The 25,241-nt window shown below is 38.8% G+C and overlaps 1 protein-coding gene across 2 annotated transcripts in view; it reads right to left on the bottom strand.

Annotated features, from left to right (window-relative positions):
• rbms3 (RNA binding motif, single stranded interacting protein) overlaps positions 1-25,241 on the bottom strand; it is a 156,325-nt gene that overhangs the window by 43,738 nt on the left and 87,346 nt on the right. The window lies entirely within an intron of this gene.

Genomic DNA, 25,241 nt, shown 5'->3' with positions numbered 1-25,241 from the left:
TCAAACCATTGCTGGATTAGTTTAGATTTATGTTACCTGTACATAATGAATATTAAAAGCAAATTAAGTACACTTGGGGGTACAGACCTACAAAAGCTGAAGTGGGCATATTTTATTTAACACTACTGAAAACAAGGCTATGAAGTATTAATGCGCAGTTAATTTAATACCAAACATGTATGTGTTTTTAGTCAAACTAAATGCTCTTTTCATTGCTCAGCCATTAAAACGATCAGCCCATAACACTACTAAATAGTAAACAAACTGTAGATCCCAGATTGGTGCTCAGCGCATGGTGTCTACTCGAAACCACACAAGAATCACATCCGTCAGGTCTGTCATGTTCCACACATTTAGTACACCCCAAAACTTTGTACACGCCCGTCTATTACAGTAAGGTTTCCCCCTGTAAGCGGTGTAGAGTTCCACTCCGATCTCGCACAGTCTCATGCGGCTATGAAGTTACTATACATCACATCACACCCTCATACAACATTGTTCCCCATTACAGCATCTCTTTTGAACAGGTGACCAAAAACCTGCCAAAAACTGTGTCTTTAAAGTTTCTGTTATGGCTGTTCTGAGATCATGCGGGTAGTGAATCTGTCACCACCGGTCTGACTCACCACTTCTAGTACTAAAACTCACACATACACCCTAAACACCCCGCTCCCCTCGTTACGGGACAGGGATCGGGTTTAATGGAAGTCAGCTGGGACTGGATGTAATTGGGTAGGAATGCAGACTGGGTCGCTAATCGACAACACTTTTCCACACCACATGATCCAGTGGGAGGAGCATAAGAGGCGCCCTGGCTCAGAACTGGCGAGGAGGGCGTTATGCTCTCGGTGGACTCTTCTTATCCTCTCTGTGACGAAAACAACTTGCATCTGGCCGAACTTCCTGTTCCAAGCGTGCTTCACGAATAACGTAAAGGCTTTCTGGGCTCGCTGTGAATGAATAGCTGTGGACTTGTCCAAATTGAGGACAGGAGCCTTCGGTCAGCTATTCAGATATCGGAATCAACACAAACAGCTTTTACTGTGAGTTTAAGAGATGGCAGGTGAATTATCTGATTTTGCTCACTAAACTAACATTGGCACATATTTACATGGGAACATAGGAGAGTGTTTATTGACTATGTGTTTTTAAAAGTATGTTAAGAAAAAGTAATGCTGCAAGATATTATTAATGCACTCAAAATTCTAAATAATTAAAAAACATCTAGTTTTTTCTAAACAATACAAAGAAATAAAAAATAAGAATAATTCAATTTATTTATTCAAAATATCCAATCATAGTCACAACATAGACATCATAGTACTGTATACAAATAAAAAAACACTTAAAAAGAGGCTATTACTTATTATTTGGTATTATTTATGAAAAACGATTAAAATAAAATACTTATTTTTATGTTTTAAGGATAAAATGCTTTTTCCATAGACTTAAATTATGCAAACGTACAGTGAGCTGTACTATTGTTCAGTGTTTTCCCTCGAAATCCAACCCACAATCGATTAACGATGAAAATCAGGTTAAAGTATTTACACGATGGAATATCGACTAAACGTAGATAAATTTGTCAAAAGACCACAGCTATAACTAAAGTAAAACAACTGCGTAAAATGAACCGTTACGCCAAGATTTCCCAAAACCTATACAATATACTAACTCAAACACCAATCTACTGCATTAGGTTTGCTCGCAACAAGAACTTAGCCATTACTGCTCTAAGTTCGGTCATAAATGTCATATTTAAACATAACAGAAAGTTTTACCCGACTAAGAATCATCTCTGTGATCGACAGCATAACAATGCGTCAAATCCCCTGAGCGCGACACCTTTAGAGGCTTAGTAAATGAGCGGCTGATTTTATCTGTAAATGTAATACAGCAGAAAGCAAAGGCTCACCGCCTCACAGCTAAGCTAAACAAGGAGGTGCACCTGAGGGATCTCTGCAGCGCAAACAAGAGCCTGTCTGAAAATATGTGTTAGTGTCGGTTTTAACATGAGCTAAAGACAGATTTACAGCTACAGTATCTGTGTGCTGTGCCATTGTTCTCCATATTTGAAACTGACAGGACCGGCCGGTTGATAACGTCTATACTGGTCAGTCCGCTGCGTCGTTCTGCAAAAGTTTATGCTAACTGACATGCACCTAAAGTTTCCCATAAATGGGCATAAATTCTTCTGCATTTGCTTTTGTATCAAATGCTGCCAGATTTGTCTTGCCTGCAATTTGAGAAAACTCATTCTGGTGGCTTTCGTGAAAAACACGAAACTGTCTTTATTGTAATATGTAAAATAGATTTTCTTTGGTTTTTTGCTCTTACATACCAAATGAAAATGATGTCATCATTTCCTCACCCTCTTTTACTTTTAGACTCGTATGACATTCTTCTGCAGAACAAACAAGCCATGGGTACCGCCATTGTTTTCGGTTACCAACATTCTTCAAAATATCTTCTTTTGTGTTCCACAGATACAGGTTTGAAATGACAAGAGGGTAAATGATGACAAAATGTTCAGATTTTGCTCTTTATGAGATCAGGTAAAGTACTGGAGGTCTTTAGCTTGTTTTTTAAGAGAAATGTAAATGTATGCAAATAAGACATTCCGTTGATGTCCAATAAGACTACAGAAATGTGTAGATAAATAAATAACATAATGTGATCAAAAAATTTTTAAAGATAAATGTTCATTCTTCACAGTCGATTATAGTTAACAACATCATTGCGAGACATTATGTGAGATTCCTGGGGTAATTTTCTTAAAATAAAACCTAATGAGCAGTAGAATCGACAAAAATCTTTAATTTAATCTGTTTAGGAAAAACAACAAAGAAAAACATTAAAGAGCATTCATTTGTGATTTAAAAAATGTTTCCTGTGTGTCACCTCAAAGGATGCGTACACACATCCAAACTTTGTGTTCAAACTTATTTCATCTTAAAAGTATCTTTAATCTCAGGTAAAGGTTGTAAACAGTCCCTAGCTCCCTGGCTCCCCAACAGCGCGAGGGACTTTCGGAGTAAGAAAGGCCACTCATGCAGCTAGCAGAGCACCTGGCCACAAGCCGAGACTCGGCTTGCCGAGACTTTAAATGATTCATGCTGTCTAGGTAAAAGAGGAGAGCAGTCTCTATCTCAGGTCTCCGGCCCTGCCAGCATCTGCAGGTAGCCTTGTTATGCTAATGTCTTGGGAGACTCTTTGAAGTCTGCGTGATCGCTGATGAGAGGACCTTTTTATGCCCATCCAGAGGGACTCATTAGCCGAGTAAGAGAGGGGGCCGTCACCCCGAGAGAGGGAGTGATGGAGCGACCGAAGACTCAGGGCGGAACAGCCGAACTCGCTCCACGCGGACAGATTGCTATCGTACGACACACTGGCATGAATACAGACCGAGTCGAACATGTCTGTTCTCAGCGGGCCGCCGATGCTCTCGTGATGTTGGGCCAAAAATAAGATGAAATGAGATTCTCGGCCCCAAAAACAGCACGATTACCGTACGCTCGCGAGTTGCCAGCCATTGACTGCGTTGTTTGTACTCATATTCAATAAGGTCACCTCAGTTGAAGGCTTCTTCAGGTAAACTCCGAGACCCTCTGATCAAGCCGTAGCGCCGAGGATACGTTTTCTTTCGCTCTCGAAGAGCTCTCTGATTGGTCTGTGATTCGGGATTTGGCGAGGGAGGAAAGCGGGGAAGAGAAAGAGAAAGCGAGACAGAGAGAGATCTGTGTGAAATCGCTTCAATCTCTCCTGCTTTAATAAGAAGCCCAGAGCCAAAGGAACACAGCCTGAAGTTCCACTCCATCGCTACACTTAATAACTTCGGCCTCCACCGTGGACAGAAAAAAAACTCCCCATCCTCCCTATTCCTGTCCCTGTCTTCCAGGGCGCCTGGATTTTTTCATTAAATAAATGCAATAACCAAAGAGTCTGGTGGATTATAACCGAAAAGCGCTTTTTGAGATATGAGGGTAAAAATTTATAATGAAAGTTTTTTGTAAGCGAAAAAGAGTGAGAGAACAAGGGTGAGTGGGGGAGAGTGAGACGGACAAAAAGACAATCACAGCCAATGTATTTTCAGCTAATGGCATTTGGAGTCTGCTCTGACAATTCCACAAGGTTTGAAAGTTTGCCATCATAAACTCAATAAAAGCTCAGGAGAGGTGTTGGGTCTTCATCAGCTATGGCCGGCATTTGTGAGAGATGTCCTACAAGGGCACGCTTTTGTAAAACATCCCGCACTATTCGCGGTTGTAAATTCAAAAGATGCCATTGAGGTACAATAGATTCACTTACAAAAGAGTCTCGAACGTGAACACTCCTACATTTAAATCTATTAGAGATGCACCAATACTACATATCTCCACCGATATCTGATGATACTGAAGATAAAATTTATATTTCTTAACTTTCTGATTGTTAATTATTCATTTATATTGAAAAACTGGTGAGGTTTCATAACATTTTCTATATGTAGACCGAACATTGCATTTTCCTGTCCTTATTTGATTGACAGGACCTGATCAAAAACTTACGATAGATCGCTGAAAATGTACCTTTATCAATTCTTGCATCTCTAGTATCTACTGCATTAAACTATCATTGCCCTAGCTTACATGACAACCACGTTCCCGTATGGGCATATGGACAATAACATGAAGCTCATAGATGCAATGGCGACATATGCTCCACCGTATACCTGGAGGAGTGTGTTCATAAAGTTTATTGCGTTCACGCGATCTGTTCCTGTAATAGCAGAATGCATCTAGACTCAGAAAGCTATGCAACCGGGGCGGGGAGAGGGTTACGGCCCACCAGAGAGATTGTTCTGTAGTGCGTCCTCTGGGACGTGAGGGGTTTTCACAAACGTAGGGATGTCCTATCTACACTTTATATTCACCACAATGTCGCCTTTCATAGGTTCCAGTTAAAATGCCAAGGTCAGGGGTGGTGCGTGCGTGCAGGGGTGTGTGCGCCGCGTCTCATTAATGACCAGAGAGGTTAAGGAAGAAAAGAATACCTGCCTCCACTCAAGTCTGATCAATTATCCGTCGGGTGATGCGCGGCACACAGATAACCTGTTGCCATGGTTATATCTGTGTGCAAACCGGAAGGATTAACCTCTGTGGAGAGAAAGGGCTCTTACTCGCTCTGTGGCAAGGTGATCAAAGGAAAGAGAGAGAGAGAAAGAGCGTGAGAGAGAAGCCATGACTTTAACTCAACACCAGCATGCATGTGATTTTCATAGTACTTTAAAAAGGCATTGTGAGATGGTCAGATGGTTACGATGATAGCAGAAGAAGACAGACAAACAGACAGACAGACAGAAAGAGAAACAAACAGCCAAAGAGATAAACAGAAAGACTGACAAACAGAATGTGAAAGAGACAGCCAGACTGATAAACAGAAAGAAAAACAGAGAGCCAAACAAACAAAAAGAGAAAATGACAGAAAGGGAAACAGTCAGACAGAAAGAGAAACAGACCGACAAACAAACAGACAGAAAGAGCAGCAGACAGACAGACAGACAGACAAACAAAGAAAACATACTGAAAAAAACAGAAAAAAGACAACCAAACAGACAAACACATAGACAGTTAAACAAAAATAAAAGTGGACAAACAGAACGAGACAGAAAGACAGAAAGACAGAAAGACAGGAAGGAAGGAAGGAAGGAAGGAAGGAAGGAAGGAAGGAAGGAAGGAAGGAAGGAAGGTATGACGGACAGTCAGACAAACAAACTGAAAGAAAAAGATAGTCAAATAGAAAGTAAAAAAGACAGACAGACAAAAAGAAAAACACATCAGACAAATTAGACAAAGAGAAAACAGAAAGAAAAAGACAGAAAAACAAAGCAAAACAGACAAAGAGAGACAAAAAAGAGAAAGAAAAACAGACAGACAGAAGGAGAAAAAGACAGTCAAACAAATAAAAAGAGGAGCAGACAGAAAGACAGACATAGAAAAAAGAAGAACAGACAGAAAAACAGAAAAAGACAAATAAACATAACCAGAAAGAGAAGCAGACAGACCAATAGAAAGAGAAAAGAACAGTTAGACAAACAGACAAACAAAGAGAAAGAAAAAAGCTCATTGGGTTAGATCACGGCACTAGCAAGGCCAAGGTTACGGGTTCGATCCCGATTTATGCCCATATAAATGTATAGGATAATGCAATGCAAGTCGCTTCGGATAAAAGTGTCTGCCAAATGCATGAATGTAAAAGTACCAACTAAGTTACAGAAACGTTACATCTTCTATTTAAAATAAGGATGTTATAAAAAAAATGGCAAAAGACGCAACAAAACGGGACGGCCAAGGACATCCTAAATGTCAAAATGAAAAGTTTTCTAAAAGGGTTTTACCATGAAAGGCAAAGCATACGATTAGTATGTAAATTAAAACACCACCACTAAAATATACAGAAAAATAAAAAATATATACATAAAGAGAGAGATCTTACAGTACTGTCAGATAAACCACATATTATAAATAATATATATTATATTAAAAAAATCGGAATTAAAATTGTGAATTCACATCTTGTTCAAACAAACACATGTAGCCATGAAATTGTACAGAACTTTTCATGTCTATTTGTCTCTTGTCATATGTTGTTTTTGTGTACGCGTTTGGACAGAGTAAGTGTGTCCCTCAACGTGTTTGTAGTATCCGTCTCATAGCATGGCTGGTAGGGGCTTGGCAGTACAAGGTTATATAGAAGTTCTTTTGAGAGGTGAGGCCGAGCAAGTCAGCGAAAAGCGGGCGGCGCTTCAGCCAAATGCTCTCAGATCACCACAGAGCATAATGAATTCAGCTTCATTACCATGTAGCCGCGTTCAACACCCTGACCAAGGACAAGACATGCTAATACAACTCCCTTTACACATACAATAAAAACACCCAACATACCCATGAGAGCACACACAGGCCTCATGCTCAAACACACACTCGCGCTCATAAACTCAACAGCGAAGCTCAAAGTCACCTACAATACTGTGTATGTAGACATGTAAATAAACACAAACAAACACATTTGACTTGTTCTCTGAATGAGGAAGATTTTAAATCATAATGTTATAATTTTCTTAACATGGCCTTGGTCGTCTTGTTCTGTGCATATTTCATAACGGCACTTTATTCTACAGAGGAAATGTTTGTTTTCATAATCTTTCATTAAAATGTAATATCTCGCTCCACCTCTGAAACAGCTATTCTTTTCTAATGATTCAACCTCAGCTGTGTGGGAGGGAGACAATAATATTAACCAGGACAACCAAAGTCTAACTTTTCATAATTCAATTTACTCACCTTATCCTGTTGCACATACTCACTGCAAGGGCCGAAACAATTTTCCATGCTTAAAACTCATATTTGCCTCTAATGAAGATTTCAGAAGACACTTATGAAGAGATGGCCCGCAACTACCCGAGGACAAATGACGGCGGCTCTGGTATTGTTAAAAGTGTCATACAAATAAACGTGAACTGAGGAATAATGACACACATACGATTCGATATAACACACGGCTCCAGGATTCATGATACAATATTATTTACTTTAAAATATGATGCAATAGTATATTTACTTGAAACGGATTTAAACTGAAGGTTAAGTAAAACAATTTCCATTATCACTGCTTTTAGGCAATTTAGGTCATTTGTCCGTCAGTAAAGAAAATCTCATTTTAACATCAGATAAAAATGTAGAAAGGAATTAAGAAAGCTAAAAAAGAGTGAACAGTAAAAACATTACAACATAATATATGTTGATCGCAATACCTCTATGATACATATCGTACACTTTTAACATTGTATCGTAATATTTTGTCACATTACAGCAGCTTCTGTGCATATATTGCTAATACTATTTTATTTGCACTTAAAATGGTTAATAATACTAAATATAATTACCTCATACTGTACTAATACAAACCCAAAGACCTTTTCAAATGAAAAACATTCTTTATCCTCAAAATTAGGTTTGTCCAGATGTGTCTAACTTTTCAGACATTTTTCTCAATTCTACCCCAAAAAGTTCTGCTAAACGCTACAACGGCATAATTTCCGATCTCCTCTACCCAGAGAAATACACTCTAATGCTAGGCATCCGTTTAGCTGGTTTTCTATGGGCGACTTCAGGCGTGTCAGGTCAAAGCAGGGGTTTGAACACTCATCTGCTTCAGCTTTGTATGAAGCACATTTATTCTAATCAGCCACTGGCAGCTGAAGCAGATCCATTAACACACATTTATTCTAATGGATGCAGAGGAGCGGTTAGCCGCCATGCTAATGGGGGGGGTGTGTGACAGCGCAGCGCGCCGGGGGGCCGGCAGGGACCCGTGTGTGTCAGTTCTGTCTCACTATCAAGGCCACCATCGCAAGTCATAAATGTTAATGCATTCTCTCTTAGATTGACACAAATGGGTGCAGATGCGCGCTCACGCGTGCATGCACATACACGCGCATTGATCTTCGCTTAACAAGGCAGTTCTATCTCGACAGCCGCGGGTGGGTGGAATGAGAGAAGCCGTAAAAAAAGACAAAAAATGAGAGTGTGTGTATTCAATGATCCTCGTCTGGTCCTCAAAAACACGTTCAAACGTTATGACCGAATCAATCAACCCCCCCCCCCTCTCTATCGCCCACCTGTACGCCACGAGACACCTGTGCTGGCAGGGACGTGATGTCCGCAGCAAAACCTACGCATGCAGTTCAAGGACAAGCTGAGGTCTGCTTCAAAGACCGCATCAAAAACTGAGGCTTTCAGACTGAAATGTTGCTACCGATCGCAACGGACCTCTGCAGTCGCCACTCAAGTGTCGCAGGATGTCACGAAATGGTTCTCGGAGTGGAAAGATGTGTTGGGAATCACCAGGGGTCTGATAGCACCTGCTCCAGCACTGACCACTGAAGCACAACATGTTACGGAAAAACCTAATCAGAAAACCTAACAGCGACAGGCGAGAATCAGGAAAACATCAGGGATGTTTGAGAAAGAGGTGCAAGGCGACACAAAGTTGGCTTCATAAACATGCACATTAAAACTATGTATAAAATTACATGTGTTATACAGGTATATTTATTTATTCATTATTTGTATATATATGTTTATATAATATAATAATAATACAGCTATTATGATTTATTTGACATATTAACTAATGCTGCAAAACGATTAATCGTTATTAATCATAATATTAATAATATATATAATTTTGATTACGCATACATATAAATATATACAAGCATATTTCCTATATCACGATTAATCGTATCCAGAATAGGTTTGTGTTTACATAATACATGTCTGTGTACTACGCATATTCATTTTCTATGTATAAACATACACGTTTAACATACATACTTACCTATAATTTAAATTATATTTAAATATTTATAATTTTTTTATATAATAAATGCTTATAATATTATATTCATGTATCTGTTTGTTTTTTAATAGGCTACAGAATAAATATGCACAGTACAAAGACAATATTATGCAAACACAAACTTTTATTCTGGTTGCGATTAATCAGCATTCATTATTTTGTTATTTTATTTTATTCTTTCTCTTTCGTTTACATGCCCTAATAAAGAACATATTTTAAATACATTGTTTCAGCTGTTTTGCATCATTGCAAGTAAATCTGCGTTTAACGTAGCCTGTGTCATTCTTTTTGTATTACCTCGAGTAGTGTTGTTTTTGTCTTTTAGAGGATGAATGAATTTGAACATTTATGTCTTCCTTTGTATTTTGCATGTATATTTAGTATACACAGGTACGATTTCCTGAATATTCGACAAGAAAAAATATAGTGCTATACTGTACGATTGAATCAAATATATCCCTTTGAAACTGTACTAAAAAAGTACAAATGTGACATCTCATGGCTCACTTCTGATGAACAACAAACCCCAAACCTTCTGGTTCCCATCTCTATACCTGCACGTATGTGTGTAGAATTATAAATGTGTCGTTTTATTAAAGGTTTCCCTGTGGTGCTTTGTTCACCTCTGTCTTACTCTCTGATAAACGGCTGAAGCATCTGCCCGTAAATCCTCTCACCGTCAACCAATGGGCACGGCCGGGCCTGACGTGTCTAAAAACCACGGCTGCTTCAATACTCCACACATGATCCTAATCAAACGGACGAGAAAAACACTCACCTAACCGCTCCGCAGATTTGTGCTAATCTGTCCACTTTCAGTCAGGAATGCAGTTTTTGATGGCTAAACACAAACGGACGTTTGTTGCCATTTCGCTCTTGATGAAAGCCAGTTATTACCAAAGGCATTACAAAGCCGCGGGTGTTGAAGCGTCTGGGCTTTCATCTTCATTTGCCGTGGCCTCTTCATCTTGTTTGGGATAAAGGGTAGACTTTTGCGCCCCTGCGAAATGAACTACTTTCCTTTATCACGCTTACACAAACACACACACGTGCACACGCTTGTACGAATATACACTTCAATCACACACAAAGTTCTATAGACGTTTCCTCTATAATTTGACATGAGTGCTCTGATATTTCTCAATTATTGTAGAACTGATAGGGTGTGTTTTTTTTTATTCGAGACACACACAAAACTGCCCACACACGTACACTGTGTACTAGTGTGCCACCTGGAGACTTATCTGTCATGACCTCGGATTTACTGGCAATAGAAAATGATAAAGGATAGGAGAGAAGCTCTGAAAGCCGGTGAGGGATCACAGTGTTACCGCTGAACCATGTCACCAGCAGCGACACACACACACATAGTCGAGTGATCGAATAGGCAGTGCTAAAAAATGTTGACACTTACAGCTCTAACTGTGAAGACTGAGGTTGAAAATGCCAAGGAGAGAGGAGAAGATTACAAGGGGAAAAATTGAGAGACGGACAGTCTGTATCTCATCTGAAATGTAGGGCTATTGCTTTAAGTCAACAGTAGACCTAAAGATTTTGTGAAAATTCAGTTAAAGAAACCATGAAATCAAAACCGGTGTTTTGTGGCCGTCAGTTCATGTCTTTTAGCTTTAAAGCCACCTATATACAACCGTGCGGCAAACGTAAAAGGGACCCACGGTGTAGGTGTGTATGTTTTCAGATGTTAAAGGTTTTGGTAAAGGAAACATCTATGGCATCGAAGAACCCTTTTAAGCACTTTTTTTAAAGAGTGTAAGGTAATAAAAACATAATGCTTAAAGAAGGTCTTTATAAACCTCTGAAGACATAGTCATGAACGTTATATTGCATTTCTGTCAATAGATGCTCCAAAAAGTTTGATATTTTATGTTTTGTGTGCCGAAGCGTCATCATTTAAAAGTGCGAATTCCTTTAAACTTGAATGGATTTCGATTGGCTGTTTTGTTGTTGAAAAATGCCCTGAAGGCGATCTTATAAAAATCGGCTGTGTAATATATCAGAATATTTATCATTATATCTATTTTCTTACGTTCAGAATGGTTATTAAAACCTCACCTCCTATATGTAAAATGGGCCTTTAGGCTAACCTGCACTAATGATGTGCAATAAAAAAAAAGTTGCATTTAAACAGCAAATGCTGTTGATTTCTAAATTAGTTTTGTATTAAAGAAAACAGTTCATATTATCACATCTCTTTGACTGGTATAAAAAGATTAGTGTTTTTTTCTCGATCTAAGCATTTTATTCCGGTATGGAGGGGGAATGCGCTAACCTGCCATAGCTCATTTAACACACTCCAAAACATAATTAAAAAGCAAAAACAAGACTAATTCTAATGTGGAGTTTAGTCACTATACAAGACACAAACAAATTATGTCCCATAATGAGACAAATCAGACAGCGCCTGTATAGCCATAACATTCCCATTTTCATGTACAAAGCTATTTAAGAGCCTTAATGCGTTTCATTTATTTGTTAATACAGTGAGATTTCCTCCAGCAGGGCTATTATCCTACGACTATAATGTCCATCGTGGGGGCGGGACGACGTACCGTTCCCTCAGTCGTAAACTCAAAAGCCCTCGTGCACAAACACAAGTAGCTATGCCAAAGCCTGTAATGTTACCCAACGTAGTCTATTGCATCTAAAGATCTGCCAAGACTGTGAATCAATGTAAAAGTGAGATCATCTATGTCGTGGCCAAGAGCACCATTTGCCCTGAAGTAATGTCTACAACCAGTGGAGTGTAAAGAGAGAAGCATATAAAAGCTTTTTCTGTAGTACGTCTATTTGTTTGCCTGTTTGATTGGCGTTTTCAACATTTAATAAAAGTTATTAGTTCACTTAAAGCTCCGCTGTGTAATTTGTTGTGGATCTATTGACAGAAATGCAATATAATATACATAACTTTGTCTACAGAGGTGTATAAAGACCTTACACAATGAAGTGTTATGTTTTTATTACCTTGGAATGAGCTATTTCTATGTACATACAGCCTTGCATGGAATCCAACATGTTGTTTCACCCAACAGCAATGTAAAAGACTGAGAGAATGCAAAGTCCACAAGGTTGCATGAAAGCTGAAAATCTGACCATATTTAATTTTTTTAACTGATCCTACGATACATAAGTATTGTGTTGTTTAAACGCGAATATAAACTTGTCTTTGCAGTATTCAAGATCTGCAAATATCGCATCTTTTGATATTTTGACCAATTTGTCCCAACTCAACGCTCTGCAAATAAAATACACTTCGATTTGGTATTTGAGGAAAATATCGTCAGTAGTTCAGAGATTGAACCAAAGTGTTCATTTTTCTTGAACACGTACCTATAAATAGTAAATACAGAAAAACTGGAAGAAATTTCGGAGTGATCGCCAATGTTGAAAATAAGTATGTAGTACTTCGTATGTAGTAAAGTATCTCAGCGCTGATATACCTACATCAAGTCCATACACTCCCGTGCATTATATTATTAAACAGTACAGGATAGATCGACTGCACTTACACTTCCAAAGATAATCTATGATACATCCCAAATGGAGCTCTATCAGACGTAACTTACGGTAACTGTCGAGTGCTGCGGTGAGCTCATATCTGCCTGACAAAAGACCAGCAGCTGCAACTTTGTATCCACGATGAGGTCATCCTGACTTGACATCTGGCTCCAGAACAGCTGGGGTCTGGGATGAACGGAGCTCGCTCTTACGTAGCAGTCCACACCACGCCCACCGCGTTACAGCTCCGGTGGGTCTATGCATTCTGTCTCGATTTCTACTTCCTCCTGAACTCTATAATTGTAACCACCCATCAATCATGCACTCAAATCCAAATGATCAGAATCATTTCCGCCTCGGGTTCGCAGACTGCTTACGCCCTTATGTTGTTTTTGCGCGTATAAGAGGCCTGAGCCTGGAGATCAAATGTACAGAGAAGCATTAATCACTCTGTGCCGGCCGTCTCGCAACTACCCTTCTCATCCAGCGGGAGATTTTTATGAATTATATAACTTCTGATTTATTGCACGTCAAGAATATCAAGTCCATTGTTTTTTTCCCTCAGCTCTTTCTCAAACAGGTCATTGCCAGTTCGCCCTATGCATTCGGTACACCCTGAGGGCGAGAATTACAGGGAAAGAGCTTTTTGAGGGGTGGAGTGAGAGGAAATGAGGATCGTTCATTTGTCTTTGTTTCCAGCGAGCTGCTCTTTGCAGCCAATCGATTTCGATTCTCAGCTAAGATTCTGCTCTAGTGCTGGCGTCGACCGGGGAAGGCTCGCACGCACAGACGAGGGTGAGACGTGTGTGACGCACAATCGTATTCTGGCCCGCTTTTAGAGTTTGCTTATCAAACAGCCATGTCAACAAGACATCTCACCATGACAGATGACGGATGAAACAGGAAGTGGAACGCTTATAATCTGACTATGTGACAAACCAAAATCTCAAACCAAAACTCCCTTCTCGTTCACTTAAGTTATTACGCAGTCTGTTTCTCACTCTCTTCTCAGCCCAGAGAACATGCTGTTCCGCCAGTAGCAGCTGTTTGCACAACGCAATTCCATACGGAATGATAACCAGTCAAAATCTCAGCATCTCCAACTTTGTCTTTCCCTTTCTCCCTTCAAACGCAGTCCATGCAATGACGCTAACAGATTGTCTCTGCCTTCGTTTTGGACAACTTTTTGTTAGTTAAAAAGTTCAAATTGATCTCAAACTGATCTCAGGGTTATAGTGACTTTGGATTACACAAGTGTGTGTTTATCTACACATGACACTTGGTATAGCCAACATTGTCTTATTTCTTTTCCTAACAAAAATACATGGTTATGTACATCTGTAATGTCCAGCATGTTCTGTCATAAACAGTCATTCTTTATATATTTACTACTTGCGGTCAATCATATTTTTTATATCAAATGTCCATACAACTGCAGGTTAATAGTATTCTACCTACAGTACATTACGACAAAAAACAATCTTACCTCTTATGCTGCAACTGACACTTGGACCTCCTATTTGTCACAAATAAGAAAAACTAAACAGTAGACTAATGCTAAAGTACATGTACAATCTTCTTTAATGTTTTAAAATAAGTCCAGTAAAACATGTTTTAGTACATTTGCCATTAATCCCCCTTCAAAACATATTTTTCGTAATAATTTTGTGTTATTTTTTACACAAATGTTTAGTTAAAGGGGTCATATGATGCGAATACGTATTTTTGTGTCTTCGGTGTATTAAAATTGTCCATGCATGTATTAGACACAGCAAAACTTTTACGTGTCGGAACAAATCTAAAAAGATAGACCTGCCTGAAATGCCTCGCGTAACCACACCCCCACAAATCTATGTCAGTTTGTGGTATGATTTGACTAAGACCGCCCAAATGTTTACGCAAGTAAGGTGGGCGTAAATATCAATACAACTGCTTTGGAACCTGATGTTCCAAATATGGCAAGAGGCGTTACATTTGTCACACGCATGCAGTATTCGACCAATCACTTCGCGCTGGTTAACTGGCCAATCATAGCACACCCCGCTTTTCAGAGATGAGCTTTGTAAAAAATCTGCACGTTTCAGAGAGGCGGGGCAAAGAGGAGATACTGTGCATGTTTGCATGTGTAAAATACACCATTTTTTAACCTTAAATCGTCTACACACATTGCATTACATCTAAACAAACTATTATATTAGTTTTAGCCGTGTCATATGACCCCTTTAAAGCCAAATTTACTAAATTGTGTAGTAAATTTTTAATATGCAATATTACACAATTAAATACGATTAAGCATAAACCTTTCGGACACGCATGTTCCAGTGGACGAGCATGTCTGTTTCCAAACAGACTTCTCAAATAAGTTATAAAGACAGAACTAAAAAATGTGGGCATTTTATAAATAAATTAAATAGCAAGTATTAACCAATGACCGGTTATGATGCTAAGAATATCTATAAAGCGGTGGGTTCACTGCACCCACAAGCTCTCCTGATAACAACATCGCTCTATACAGACGACAGCAACTCTGTGAAATGTGGACAGGCCTCATGTCCTTCAGACACACAGAGCCCTAGTGAGAAATGACCAGAGTACTAGAGGGAAATGGGTCCACATATGTATGAGACAGACAGACTGCAGCATCTGGATGTGCCTGTCTGTACATCTCCATCTCGCTCTTTCACAAATAGATTCATTTTTGGAGGGATGCGTTTCCCAACTCATCGGTGGTCTAGATTGGGCAGGACCCCTTGAGTTTGCATGAAATGTTTGAATTACTGTCACGAGGAGAAAACCAGGCAAACACGGCAGCGGATCCATATGCAGTATAAACATTTAATAAAATAAAGACTGAACACCATGTAAAACTAAGACTAACAAATAAGATCTCAAAAACCAGAGCTGTGTCCCAATTCGCCTACTTATACTATGCACTTAAAGCATGTGTTGTACTGTAAAAGTATATACAATTTGGTGTGTTGCAAAACAATATGCACGCACTGGGACATACTAGCAGGAAGCGGAAGGGGCCGTTGTTAAACATTGTGGCCATTAACTGTCACACACATGACAATACAGCTCTACTTTCCATTAAGGTATTTATTCATTTATTATTTCGTATGTAATGTTTACTCTATAATTACATTTGTAAATTTTGTGACGCATCAGTTATATAATTTATTAATGCAGTGGAGCGTCACTGAACTCCACCTACTCGCTGTGAGTTGTGGGTAATATTATTTGTTGAGTGTACAGCGTTCTGCACTTCGAATTTCTACCAGAAGTAGTAGACCTCTAGGAATCTTTGGAATACTCTTTTCTACATACTATGATTTGGGACATACTTATTCTACTTTCGAATACTATTTAGGACGGATAGTAAGACGATTACGACTCAGTATAGTGCTTTATACACAGGGGTCACGAGCTAACAAGACACGCCTGTGGAGACAATTATAGAACTACAAAGACTACAACACAATACAGGAAACAGGAACTCAAGAGGTACAAACTAAAAGTGCACAGAAACTAACATGAAAACGTGAAAATTACCTACGTCCTATGTTTTTTAATCTGCTCTCTGTGTGCCCTAATGTTTAGAGAATAGGGTCCGCACACAGCCAATGCACCCGTATACATTATCGTCATTTCAAACAACAGCGATTGCAAACCCTTGAGCTCTCAACTTTCCTTTTGCTCTCTGTCTGGATTCCAGTCCTTCAGCTCCTGAGTGCACGCACTAAAAGCCCCCCTCCTTCTTCACCCAGCTGCTAATGCACGGATAATGAGATTGGTGAGAGGATGATAGAAGCACAGAGATGCTAACATTCAGACTACATCACCCATAATTCAATTGGACGAGCTTGGTCCTTTTCCTTTTGTTTGTGAGAGGGGTTTATGGCCACACCCAAATCCTTCTAAAAAAAGGCAATGCTGGGAATAGCACATTATCATATTAGTTATGCTATTTTAGCTGTATGCTGCAGGACATCGAATTATTTACTGCATACGCAAAATTTACGTACTATGCAAAATATGCATTTAGCATAGTATGTATATTCTGGAACGTATGCACATTTTTGGTAAGCATTGAATATTCAGATGGCCTGTAGTATAAACAACTGTACACTAATTGGATAGTCTATCGCTCAATGCAAGGCTCATTTAAATAAATATATGCCAATACTAACCTATATCATAGCATATATTGGCATATATTTGAACATACAATTGGATAAAATGCAATAATAACCAGATTGTTTATTTTTAAAAGAGATCCGATTGAGGAAATGGAAGATACATAAAGAACAGAAAAGCAAATGCAGGCTTCACATTAACTTTTTCACTACCAGTGTTTTCACAAAACATTGATGCCCCCCAGAACATTTTCTTCTAGGAATAAATGAACATACAAAGCCTCTGTTAATAAAGCCCCTTAATAAAACAAACCCCAAAAATACTAAAGCATTTTATCCTATCCTCATTTGTTCCTGCGAATGTGGGGAGGTTTCTACAAAAATATAACATTTTGACAAATTGAAAGTTTTTGTGAAATCAAGATTCAGATCGATGATCAAAACAGACTATACTTATTTTTCCATCCGTAGATGCTGTACTCTTTCAAAAGTTGTGTGATATCATATAACACTGGAAAGCCCGGAGAATCTCATCAACGATGGAGAAAAGGTTCGGTACGTTCCGGTAGGTCATAATTATATGAATTTCCTCCCAAATGTTGGCAACAAATATTACAAAATAGATGTGTTAGAGCTCCACTAAAACAAAGACAAACAAAGCTCTCAGCTAACGCCGCCATAAACGAGCATAAACATAAATTACAAAAAGCAGAGAACAAGACATTGGTGGCGAGCTTTGGCGGCTCCATCTCATTTTGGACTCTACAGGCTCGGCCGAGAGGAAGCCGCATTATGTTATACAAATCATCTGTGAGTGAAAGGAAGTGAGAAACCACCATTTTATATAACCGGAATACGCCTGGTGCTTATTGCTTCCCGAGCCCATTTCATTGTGTCGCAATAGATCTCGTTTATGCTCTTGCTGTCCTGCGTTCTGCTTTGTCCATTACTTTACCCGGTGAGACAACTACAGAAAACAAGGCATCTGTTTTCAATCACTGTGGGCCCACACCAAACCGAACGGCAACGGTGCGTTCTCACAACACACGGCGACGGCAAGCCAAAGGGAGAAAGAAACGCACTTCACAGAATATTTAGGAAATGGGAATTTGATGTCAGACAAAGAGCAATCTCATTTTTTCTTTCCTTTTTCTTTTCTCCTGTTCTCTGGCTTTTTCTGGCGCCTTCGCAGAAAGAATAATCTGGCAGCTATTGTGGTTGAACACGATTCTAGTTTTGTATTTTGGTGGTTAGCTTTTACAAATAACGTTTGTACTGTTAAGGAGAATAGGGTTTTTAGTCTGGGTGGATGAAGGGTCCTTAACGTTCTGCGTTATGCTTCTCTATAAGGAAACTTGCTGGTAAAAAGACTTATTACAGATTCTTTGTCTTGGGCTCAGCATTCATTTGCCCTGAGAACGGCGATGCTAACAAGTAAAAAAAGAGAAATGACTTGGGACTGTTGAATCTATCAAAACAATAATACTTCAAAGATTTTAGAAGATGTTTTGATAATTATTTTTGGGTGATTGGAAATTGCTCACGCTTATTGAAAACCCCTCATTCATCCACATCCTACACTTTATCTACAAAATTTTTATTAAAGCTTTAAATTGCCAGCATTTTTAAAAGTGTGCTAATGTGTTTGCTTTCAAAGAGATGAAATGTTTATTTTGGTCATTTTAGATACATGATTTTCTTGTATTCGGAGCTTTACGAGCCAAATAGAGTTTAGGGGTGGATAATTTAGGGACAGCTTGCAGTAGCCTCTTTTTGGCTTACAAAAGACAATGATTTTCGTTGAAAAGGCGTAGATAGAGCGTTTTTTGCGACTGACCATATTTCATGTGTTTGTAGGAGTTTCCACTTCGGACGCAAACTTATGGGAGGAGAGTATTTCAATGAATCACACAACACGTTTTACTAAGTTTGCGCTCATCGTTGTACTTGTTTTTGCAGCTTTATTTAAAGCCTTAAACTCTGCGCTAATATGCACTGCTCTTGGTAGATTGCGTCATTATTGGAATGAGAAATTTCCACATTCATCTGCGTTTTTTTTATTCGCTATGTTTAGTGACTCTGGCCCTAAGTCTTTATGGCTATAATCCAACCACCAAGCCACACCCTAGCAACCATGCAGAAAACCATAGCAACTGCATAGCAATAACTTCGAAACCACTTAAGACATCCTAGCAATCGCATAGTGACCTTCCTGAAACCACACAGCCATGGCCCTGCATCATGGCAACATGTTTGGCAAGGATTGGATAAAAATCCATCATCATAGTTTATTATAAAATATCCTTAATAAAAATACTTGTTGGTCTCGTGGCAACTCGTGCGCCCCAAGGTTTCTTAACCACCAGACATAAATGTGGCTGTGTGTGTTTATGTGTGGCAGAGCTGCCAGTCACCCAGCAGTAGGAATCTTTGCGACAGGTGCAACTCCGGCTCCCACAGCGTAATTCACGTCTGGGCTTAAGGTGTGATGGGGGCTGGCAAACACACACACAGACTCTAATTACCAATCTGACCTTGGTTAGGTTATTACGAGCAGAGCAGACCTTCCAGTGCAGGCGACGCTTTCCACAACTTTCCTGGCTGGACCTGAGCCTCTTAAACGGAGGAAAAGATATTATGAGAAAACCGAGGTTCTGTGAAGAAACGATAAGTCCGCTTACAGCACGCAGAGAGGGGAAACAATTTAACTTCAATTTAAAGCTGTTGCGCTGGTTTATTCATATGAGGGTGTCCGTAAGGCTGGAAAGGGCTTTTTCTTTTAGGAGCAATTATTCACCCTCATTTGGCACCTCAGCAACCCAGTGACACACGCAAAATTGAGAACGGAAAAGAATGAGAGCATTTTCCACACTTCCCCTCACCCAATACCCTGAGGGAATTTTTCCGCCTGCTATATGATGGCTATATAAAAAAAATGTAAGCATAAGAATATGCTGCAAGTAGGCACTGCTACACGAAAGTCATGAGAGTAATACAATTACAGCTCGTCGAGGGCGTATATGTGATATGTAAATACATACGCGCATTGTGCATTTCCACCGGGCACATTATAACACAAAGGACACGTCTCCCTTGCTTTCTGAGAAAATATCACTATATTATATAAGAGTTTCTGCACCTCACCGAGCAAAGACGACTGGGTGAATGTGATGTCATCCAATTCATATTTATGATTTATAATGCTTAACCCCCCCATTCTTTAAATCTCTACAACACAGGCATACGAAGAGCACACACTCAAGCCCACAATATTTTCTGAGTGTTCACCGTAATTCAGATGGCCCGAGGAAAGAAATCATAACAGAAGCCAAAGGTGAAGCAAAGCCGGTAATATTACCACTTTGCTCCTGCTTGAAAAAAGGCCAAGGACCAAACGCACACACACACACACGCTCGCTCGGACCATCGTACGTGGACGCCATCATTTTTATAGTAAAATAATGATAGTAAGTATACTTAATTGACATGAATAGTAGAACATAATTGGTAAAACTTTACAATAAGGTGCTATTTGTTAAGAAATTAGTTGACTAACAATGTACTAACAATGAACAATACTTCTACATCATTTATTAATATTAATATTCGTTTTTAGCATTTATTAGTACGTTAATAAAATCAAACGATGTCACTGATAACATTAGTTAATGCACCACGAACTAACATAAATAACTGTATTGACATACAACTAATATTGACGAGGATTACTCAATGCTGAAAAACGAAATCGCTTGTTGTAAACTAATCTTTTATTTATTTACTAATGTTACTTAGCGCCTTATTGTAAAGTGTTACCACATAATTGATATAATATGAGCATCTTTGTAACTGAACACAATAAGTTATTGAGTTTAAAAAAACTGCGTCCAAACTGCGTTGCTTTACTCAGATTCACAATGATAAGTTTATCATTTGTTTGATTTATGAGTTGAGCTGGTATGATGTTTTATGGGAAACGAGAGCGCGTTTTCAGAAAATTTGACCCTGAAACAGAACGCGCATTACACACGGATGTGCAAACACACACACGCAATAGCTAGTTTAATCCAGCAGGTTTATTAAATGCTAATAGACAGAACACACATTACACACACACACACACGCACACAAGCTAGTTTAATCCAGCAGTTATATAATGAAATGCTAATAAGGGCCTGGCCATCTGAAGCTATTAAATTACAGAAATATGAAGTGGTATCAATAAAAGATTACTAACATTAAAATGGTAATGGCTGACATAACATTTCCAGTATTGATTAGAATCAAGAGCAAGTTTTCATTTACATTTTTATAACCTCATCACACAACAGAAAAAGTCAGGCTCTATTATTTACATATTCAAGTCACCTCACAGTACAAGTCATCTGTCTTGGGTCCCCGTGAAGGTTTAATGTGTGATTTTAATTACCGCAGGTGCATAAAAGCTATATATGATTCTGATAAGCCTGGCGATTATAATTTGATATCAGCACATATTAGCCAGGGCGAATATATCTAATATAGTTCTCTGTAACCATGCAGATTAAACTAGACTAGTGTGCTTTGATGGTTTTACCTGTTTTGGACTGTGGCTCCACCGATACAGACCAGCTTCACCAGCTTAGGCAGGTTTATTATGTTTTTTCCAGCAGGTTAATCTCCTATGCACACAGACGTCTGGGATGGACAGATTGTTTTGAGTTTTTGAGGGAAAGATTTATGGTATGACAGCAAACAACACACAAGCGCGCGCACACACTTTCTGGAATCCAGGTGTAGTCTGTGTAAATGGCAACTCTAGCGTGCTTTGTCATTACTGGAAAAAATTCACAGAACATCTTTGATCCTTCCAGAAAGTTGTTCTCTGCCTGTGTGGTCATTCTCTTTCTTTCATTTGTTCCGTGTCCATCACAGGAAGGAGAAAACTGAGAAAATAATATCCCACATCAATTGCATTGAAACAAAGAGCTCTCAAACTGAGACTTTGAACGGCCTGACATTTAACATGATGACTGTATTCCTCTCGCAAGCATCTCTAGAAATTCACATGTTCTGGCAAAAACATGGATGGATGTAAATTCAGAACAAATGTCCTCTCTAGAGAAATTACACATTCATATCAATGCACACATGGCATCGCATCGCCAGCAGTACATATGTGAAGATGTGTATAATACACACATGCGCACGCACACAACCGATTATGCGGTTGACATACGTGTAACCATTTACATAAATACAGTGTCATGAATAATTCATCTCCTCACAATTACAGTATTCCATGCTAGCCTAACCCATTACTTCACCATAATTATAACACTTTCCTGCGAAACAAACTCCCAGCATGATTCTAATAAGTTTTGTTTGTTTAACTGAGAAATAAAAAAAGATTTCCCCTTCCAAAAAGGAAGTGGTAACAGAAGTTTAAGTCAAAACTGCATTTAGAGAAAATGAGAAACAATCAGAACGTCACAGCAGGACAAATTAGGCAAAACTAAAAAGAATAAAAGCGACAGAAGGTTTGAATACTTTCCACATAATAATTTTATGAGCAGCAAAATGAAATAAAAGTGCCTAAAAACAAACAAATCCACTCAAAACGTTCACCTTGCTCACGACTACAGTTTAGAGACGAAGGAAAAGCTATTTATTCTCCGGCAAGATATTGTTAACCAGATGAGATGAATGTGATGTGCAATAATAAACTAAAAGAGGAAAACAACTCCGAACCAATAAGAGGAACAAAGAAAGTGAAATACAGCAGAAAAAAGACAAAATAATGCAGAAATTCTGCATTAATGGCACCAATTTGGCCGTGAATTTGTACATTCTATGACATCTTCCATCAAGCAGTGTTGATAATACTGACACCTTCATCCAATGTTTTCTTACATCTGCAAAAACCATTTCAATTCATACCGCTCTGTGGTTAATATCCGTCTTATAAATATTTCAGGACACTAAAGCATTCGGCGCGGTACTTTCAGTGCAACGCATTACATTTGTAATATTCTTTGAATATCTAAAGGTGAACATGAACAACACAGACGGGTTTATTTGTATCTTTAGACAAAAACACTGCTTTGCATTTTCACGTATCCTTTCATACCTCCCCATTACTCTCTACAAAGCACATGGGTCGTACTTTGACCCAAACTCTCGAATGCATGTCTGTCAATCTCTATTCTAAAATAAGCATTGACAACTACACGAGGGACTCGTGGAAGCTGGAAACGCTGGCAAAATAACTATAAGAGTCTGGTTTTGCTGCTCGGAGGCGTTGTTAAAGTGAGAGAATTCTTAATGAAAACAGGTTTAATAGGGCAGAGGGAAAATCTTCGATTGCACTCCTGTTTAATTTAATGAGCCTTAAATCAGGCGATTTAGTTCTTTTAATTGGCCTTCTCTCATTGTTAAAAAGATGTATGTGGCCGTGGTCCACAGCGTAAATTCCTCTGAATAACAGTGTAGTTTCTGTGTTTCGGGAAGGCCTCGGCAGTTCTAAAACAACACCGCAGTGTCAGATTTTAATTTCAAAACAATATTGGACGTTTAGATTACGCAGCAGATTCCGTGAAAATTCATATTTAGACGGAGAGGAAATAGAGCGAATATCAGCTATGACTCTTTTAATGAAGTGGGTAGCAATGAGTAGAGACTGTTAATGGTTCACGCTATGAGCTAATCCCAAATCCAGGTGGATTTTTTTCTTTTTCATTAAACTCAAATCTAACAAATGTTTAGATTTTTTCAAATAAATGCTCCCAATCTTATCCTCACTGAACTAAAATCTCATAATACAGTGTGTGGGAAGCACTACTCTTAAAAAAGGATGTGTTAATTATAGGGCTGTCAACGTTAACCATTACTTTTTTCGGATTAAAGCGTTAAGAATATTAAAGCCGTCATCATTGTTTAGGGTTACATTATAGAATCGCGATCTTATTCATATAAAGGCGCACTTTGAATGGTTGTTTTGGCATGTCCGGTATAGATTGACAGCTTCTGGTTGTGAGACGCGGCTCAACGCAACACGACAGCGGTCAATTCTGGTGTACACATGGCCTAAAGGCTGCGTCAGAATCTGTCCGACAGCGCACCAGTATTAACTTCTCTTTCGTGCTTGAATATGCAAAAACACAGTATTATGCCGGAAAGGACATTGTGTCTTTTCAAAAGCACAATCTTCAACGTTAAATATTTCAAATGATTTCAAAGAGTGGTGAAAATAGGAAGCGCATTAGACCTGCTTAGAGCGCTTTCATAAACGTGCTGCTGTGACTCCTGTCACTAATGTTAATCACAGAACAAAAGAAAAGAAGAAATCGATGAGAATTGATAGCTTTAATGAGGATTCGTCTGTATTTTATGTATTTAGCAGTAAAGATTGTACTTTCCAGAATTGATAGCTTTAATGAGGATTCGTCTGTATTTTATGTATTTAGCAGTAAATATTGTACTTTCAAGCGTTTCCTATCCTCGGTATAATTCCTTCCTGTTAGACGGGCAGGTAGGGCACACTTATTATAATGGGTTTGAGTATTAGAAAAAATTATATATTTAATAAAGACATCCGCTGCAAAGTCAACGATTTCAGAATGTTGGCTTTCATTCATAGAATGATGCTGTTAAATACATTAGTTTTTTCTACATTCATTTGCAGCTAAAATGTGAAATTAGTAGTAGTTTATTAAAAACATGGGCGTGATAAGTCGATTGACGGCACTAAAACAAACATGTTAAACAAAATAAATAGTATACGTTTAATTTCACTATATACGCTGCAATCTGTCTTTTTTGTTTCCATATTGGCATCTCTGTTGAATAAAATTGCAGATTACTTTACCTAGTTCTTCATGTTGGTTGACATCAAATGACGTCTAAACAGTATTATCCCACAAAATTTGACCAACAGCGCAAATTATAAATGATTATAACCTTACAGTTGTAAACTACAGTAAAGAAGGCAGACACCTTAAGCACTGATTTTTTCCAGTACTTGTACAACAACTATACATTTCCTTTTTTAAACCCCCCCCCAAAGCTTTAACAGAAGTGTTCTTGGAAGGCAGAATAATTATGTTGTCGAGCTTTTGGAACAGCTTTCCTGTCTAGAGCAAACCTAGGATGCCTTAATATGCTGGCTAGGATCACGGAGTTTTGGAACAGGGCCTACACGGAGCCTCC

The sequence above is a fragment of the Barbatula barbatula genome, assembly GCF_947034865.1.
Source record: "Barbatula barbatula genome assembly, chromosome: 12".
In the NCBI taxonomy this organism is placed as follows: domain Eukaryota; kingdom Metazoa; phylum Chordata; class Actinopteri; order Cypriniformes; family Nemacheilidae; genus Barbatula; species Barbatula barbatula.
Note: the sequence above shows the minus strand (reverse complement) of the source record. Positions and strands in the feature narration are given on the sequence as shown.